The following is a 6,344-nucleotide window of genomic DNA, read 5'->3' as shown; positions in this document are numbered from 1 at the left end:
ATTTAGAGTATCAATTTCAAGAACTCCCTTCTTCATAGGCATTCCATTATTCACAGGATTCCTTTCAGAAGTGTACATGAACTGGTTATTAGCAACCATGTCAATGAGTTCTTGAGCTTCTGCAGGCATTTTCTTTAGGTGAATGGATCCACCTGCAGAAGTATCCAATGACATTTTAGCTAATTCAGACAGACCATCATAGAATATATCCAGGATGGTCCATTCTGAAAGCATGTCAGAAGGACACTTTTTGGTCAGTTGCTTGTATCTCTCCCAAGCTTCATAGAGGGATTCACCTTTTTTCTGTCTGAAGGTTTGAACATCCACTATAAGCTTGCTCAGCTTTTGAGGAGGAAAGAACTTGGCTAAGAAAGCCTTGACCAGCTTATCCCAAGACTTCAGGCTATCCTTAGGTTGAGAGTCCAACCATATTCTAGCTTTGTCTCTCACAGCAAAAGGGAAAAGCATGAGCCTGTAGACTTCAGGATCTACTCCATTAGTCTTAACAGTATCACAGATCTGCAAAAATTCAGTTAAGAACTGAAAAGGATCTTCAAATGGAAGTCCATGAAACTTGCAGTTCTGCTGCATCAGAGAAACTAATTGAGGTTTCAGCTCAAAGTTGTTTGCTCCAATGGCAGGGATGGAGATGCTTCTTCCATGTAAATTGGAATTAGGTGCAGTAAAGTCACCAAGCATCCTCCTTGCATTATTATTATTTTCGGCTGCCATCTCCTCTTCCTGTTCGAAAATTTCTGAAAGGTGCTTGCTGGATTGTTGTAATTTAGCTTCTCTTAGTTTCCTCTTCAGAGTCCTTTCAGATTCTGGATCTGCTTCAACAAGAATATTCTTGTCCTTGCTCCTGCTCATATGAAAAAGAGGGAACGAAAAATAATAATAACAGGGATCCTTTTTACCCAAGTATAGAGGTTCCCTTATGTGAGTAGAAGAAAAGAAGAAGAGAAAATCTGAACTCAGAGAGAGAGAGAGAGTTCGGATTTTTTGGTGAGTGAGGAAGAGATGTTAGTAAATAAATAAATAAATAGAAGGAGATGAGAGAGAGAGAGAGAGAGAATTTTCGAAAATTATTTTTGAAAAAGAGTTAGTGATTTTCGAAAATTGTTTTTGAAAAAGGTTAGTAATTTTCAAAAATTAAAATAAAAAATTAAAATAATTAGTTAATTAAAAAGAATTTTTGAAAAAGAGGGAGATATTTTCGAAAATTAGAGAGAGAGAGTTAGTTAGGTAGTTTTGAAAAAGATAAGAAACAAACAAAAGTTAGTTAGTTAGTTAAAACAAATTTGAAAATCAATTTTGAAAAGATAAGAAGATAAGAAGTTAGAAAAGATATTTTGAAATCAAATTTTTGAAGAAGATATGATAAGAAGATATTTTTGAAAAGATATGATTGAAATTAGTTTTTGAAAAAGATTTGATTTTTAAAATCACAATTAATGACTTGATTCACAAGAAATCACAAAATATGATTTTAGAACTTAAAGTTTGAATTTTTCTTAACAAGCAAGTAACAAACTTGAAATTTTTGAATCAAAACATTAATTGATGATGTTATTTTCGAAAAATAGGAGATAAAGATAAGAAAAAGATTTTTTTGAAAAATATTTTAAAATTTTCGAAAATAAATAAGAAAAATGAAAAAGATTTGATTTTTGAAAAAGATTTTGAAAAAGATAAGATTTTTAAATTGAAAATTTGATTTGACTCATAAGAAACAACTAGATTTTAAATTTTTTTGAAAAAGTCAACTCAAATTTTCGAATTTTTATGAGAGAAAAGAGGGAAAGATATTTTTTTGATTTTTGAATTTTTATGATGAGAGAGAAAAACATGAAAATGATGCAATGCATGAAGATTTTGGATCAAAACAATGAATGCATGCAAGAATGCTATGAATGTCAAGATGAACACCAAGAACATATTTTTGAAATTTTTTTTATATATGCAAAGAAAACATGCATGACACCAAACTTAGAAATCTTTAATGCTTAGGTACTAAGAATTCAAGAATGCATATGAAAAACACCATACAACACAAAACAAGAAAACATCAAGATCAAACAAGAAGACTTACCAAGAACAACTTGAAGATCATGAAGAACACTATGAATGCATGAATTTTTCGAAAAATGCAAGATGAACATGCAATTGACACCAAACTTAAAATTTGGCTCAAGACTCAAACAATAAACACAAAATATATTTTTGATTTTTATGATTTTATGATTTTTTTGGATTTTTCGAAAATTATTTGAAAAATGAAAATAAGGATTCCAAAATTTTTAATATGAATTCCAGGAATCTTGTATTCTTATTCTAAAGCTCCAATCTGAGGGTTAGACATGGCTGAATAGCCAGTCAAGCTTTAGAAGATATTGATACTTTCCATGTATAGAGCAACTAAGTGTGTGAGAATCAACAAGCTCTTGTGGTGATAAGTTGAAACCTCAGTCCAAAAGATTAGACATGGCTTACAGCCGGCCAGGATTCAACAAATCATCATGAAACACTAGAATTCATTCTTAAAAATTCTGAAGAACATAATAAAATTTTTGAAAAGAATTTTTTTTTTTATTTTTTTCGAAAACAAATGAGAAAGTTTTGAAAAAATTTTTGAAAAATTTTTGAAAATAAAACAAAAAGAGAATTACCTAATCTGAGCAACAAGATGAATCGTCAGTTGTCCAAACTCGAACAATCCCCGGCAACGGTGCCAAAAACTTGGTGCACGAAATTGTGATCTTAGGCAACGGCATTAAAACTCTGTACGCACGTCTTAATAAATTGTTTTTCATTCACAACTTCGATACAACTAACCAGCAAGTGCACTGGGTCGTCCAAGTAATAAACCTTACGTGAGTAAGGGTCGATCCCACGGAGATTGTCGGCTTGAAGCAAGCTATGGTCACCTTGTAAATCTCAGTCAGGTGGATATCAAATAGTTATGGAGTTTTCGAATATAATTAATAAATAAACAGAAAATAAAGATAGAAATACTTATGTATATCATTGGTGAGAATTTCAGATAAGTGTATGAAGATGCGTTCGTCCCTCTGAACTTCTGCTTTCCTGCTGTCTTCATCCAATCAATCTTACTCCTTTCCATGGCTGGCTTTATGTAAGGACATCACCATTGTCAATGGCTACTTTTCATCCTCTCTGGAAAATGGTCCGATGCGCTGTCACTGCATGACTAATCGTCTGGAGGCATCACCGTGGTCAATGGCTGCATCCTATCCTCTTGTAAAAATGGTCCAAATGCTCTGTCACAGCATGGCTAATCATCTGAGGTTCTCGATCATACTGGAATAGGATTCACCCTCCTTTTGCGTCTGTTACTACGCCCAGCACTCGCGAGTTTGAAGTTCGTCACAGTCATTCAATCCCAGAGTCCTACTCGGAATACCACAGACATGGTTTAGACTTTCCAGACTCTCATGAATGCCGCCATCAATCTAGCTTATACCACAAAGATTCTGATTAAGAGATCCAAGAGATACTCATTCAATCTAAGGTAGAACGAAAGTGGTTGTCAGGCACGCGTTCGTGGGAGAATGATGATGATTGTCACGTTCATCACATTCATGTTGAAGTGCGAATGAATATCTTAGAAGCGAAATAAGTTGAATTGAATATAAAACAGTAGTACTTTGCATTAATTCATGAGGAACAGCAGAGCTCCACACCTTAATCTATGGAGTGTAGAAACTCTACCGTTGAAAATACATAAGTGAAAGGTTTAGGCATGGCCGAATGGCCAGCCCCCATGATCTAAGAACCAGACATCCCAAGATGTCTAATACAATAGTAAAAAGCCCTATTTATACTAAACTAGTTACTAGGGTTTACAGAAGTAAGTAATTGTTGCATAAATCCACTTCCGGGGCCCACTTGGTGTGTGCTTGGGCTGAGCTTGAAGTTTCCACGTGGAGAGGTCATTCTTGGAGTTGAACGCCAGTTTGTAACGTATTTCTGGCGTTCAACTCTGGCTTGTAACGTGTTTCTGGCGTTTAACTCCATATGGCGTTCAATGCCCTTTTACGTCATCTAAACTCGGCCAAAGTATGGACTATTATATATTGCTGGAAAGTCCTGGATGTCTACTTTCCAACGCAATTGGAAGCGCACCATTTTGAGTTTTGTAGCTCCAGAAAATCCACTTTGAGTGCAGGGAGGTCAGAATCCAACAGCATCAGCAGTCCTTCTTCAACCTCTGAATCTGATTTTTGCTCAAGTCCCTCAATTTCAGCCAGAAAATACCTGAAATCATAAAAAAACACACAAACTCATAGTAAAGTCCAGAAATGTGAATTTAACATAAAAACTAATGAAAACATCCCTAAAAGAAACTAGATTCTACTAAAAACATACTAAAAACAATGCCAAAAAGCGTATAAATTATCCGCTCATCAGTAACCCTCAGAACAGTTATCAAGCTCTTCTTCCTTGAAGCATTTCTTCTTAGATCTTCTCCTAGGTGCATTGTTCATGAAACACAATTCATCAAGAGCCACATATAAGTTACTTAGTATCTTCCCTTTTTGCGCCACGCGGCGTCTCCATTCCATTTTCCAATAGTATGAGCTTCTCATCCCAGACACAACATAGTCCTTTTCTGACTGTTAACAAAAACAACATAACATCATTATATTATTCTGTCTTCTATATCAAAATTGAAGGCTGAAATCAATGCTTACAGTCTTCTCTTTGATTTTATCAGTGATTTCACGAATATCTCGATTCATTTTCTCCACCGTGAGCTCTTGTTTCTTGATTTGAGATATTGAATCATGCTCTGATGATGGCCAAAGCTTCACAAAATAGAACTGATGAACTAGTTTTGGGACTTCATCATCCTCTTGTGAAATTTCTGATGATGGATTTGATGATGATGACATGGTTTGCTTCAATTCCTTGCCCCCAAAATGTTAAAATTTGATCCTTATATAGTATATGCTAAGAAAAATTTAAACAGGACAATATGCAGAACAATTTTATGGGAAATTCTCACTCTAATAATTAAGGTGATTGGAAAATTAATCGAGAGGCATATAGTTCTTATTTTTATGGATACAATAATTATGCAAAAGCTGAAGGGTAGTAACGGTAATTCAATAGCAAATTAATTAAGTAGTCTCATATGATGTGGTCAAGTTCTTGCACCCCACGCCAAGAAAGTCAACAGCTAATCTCCATTCTTTAATAGTACTCAGTCAGCTAGAGCTATATTTTGAAGATGATCATGTGAATCGAACTATATATATTTGTAGATGAAAATAATAAATAAAAACAAGAGATTTATTCATTCCGAGTTTCTTTATTCCATTCTTACTCTTCTATTACATTGCCAATATATAGAAACATCTTACAAATTCTTTAAAGTCAGAAAAAAATGATATGACCGTTACAAATATCAAGTTATTCTCAGCATTATGAATCATAACTCAGCAGAATGCATCATAGTTCGGCGTTATGTTATGAATCGGCGTTACGTTATTAATCGGCGTTACAGTTGCTAATCGGCAATCAACGTCATTAATCGGAAAATTATGTTATAATTCAGCTTAACAGACTGCTTTCCAAGAAGTGAAACGTCCAACTTAACATTATTGCTCTTTAATACAGACAATAAAGCAGAAGCATAACCGACTAGTACATTTCCACCTACAAAAGATATGATCTCCTATCCAAAAGACATATTGAATTCTCAATACTGACTTAAGCTTCGGAGTGCCTTTGCAGGTACACTCCCCCCTGTTTCTTGCTCAAAGCTTTACGCGATTGGAAATCCTCTTGGAGTAAAGCTCGGATTACCACAAAGCTCAAAGGTCGGCACCGAAGATAACAACTCGGTGTCGATTCCCAGAGACCGAGCTTTCTCTCCAGGTATCCATACAAGAACAATTGGCGCCCACCGTGGGGCTGAGAATATAATCCCTTCCATATATCATCGGCCTCGAGGTTCTCATTTGAAGTCATGGCTGAACAACTTCCACCCACACCATCCGAACTCCTCCAGATGGTGACCGAGTTGCGGCAAGCCAACCAGCGCATGGTCAAAGAGAACCAAAGAATGGCAAATCAAATTGCCAACTTGAATAACACCCGGATCGAAAACTACAACGATCGATAAGAACCGACAGAAGAAACCGAGCATCAATCAGGACCAACACACGTCTCTGACACTGCTCGGCATGAGGAAGACCAACCCGAGCATGATGAGGAAGCTCGGCCAGAAATGAGAATGACCACCTGGAAAGCTCCCCTGGGCCCTTTACGGCCGAAGTGAAGAACTTCGTGCTGCCTAGGAGATTCACTTTGCCGAC

At 35.9% G+C, this 6,344-nt stretch overlaps 1 non-coding gene across 1 annotated transcript; it reads left to right on the top strand.

Moving 5' to 3' along the window:
• The first annotated feature begins 228 nt into the window (after window positions 1–228).
• LOC148547229 (small nucleolar RNA R71) lies at window positions 229–336 on the top strand. The gene has a single exon (XR_015898383.1). It is a non-coding gene; the product is annotated as a small nucleolar RNA R71 (small nucleolar RNA).
• Window positions 337–6,344: the final 6,008 nt, after the last annotated feature.

The sequence above is a fragment of the Arachis ipaensis genome, chromosome B8 (genome assembly GCF_059453495.1).
Source record: "Arachis ipaensis isolate K30076 ecotype BB chromosome B8, ASM5945349v1, whole genome shotgun sequence".
NCBI classification, from domain to species: Eukaryota; Viridiplantae; Streptophyta; class Magnoliopsida; order Fabales; family Fabaceae; genus Arachis; species Arachis ipaensis.
Note: the sequence above shows the minus strand (reverse complement) of the source record. Positions and strands in the feature narration are given on the sequence as shown.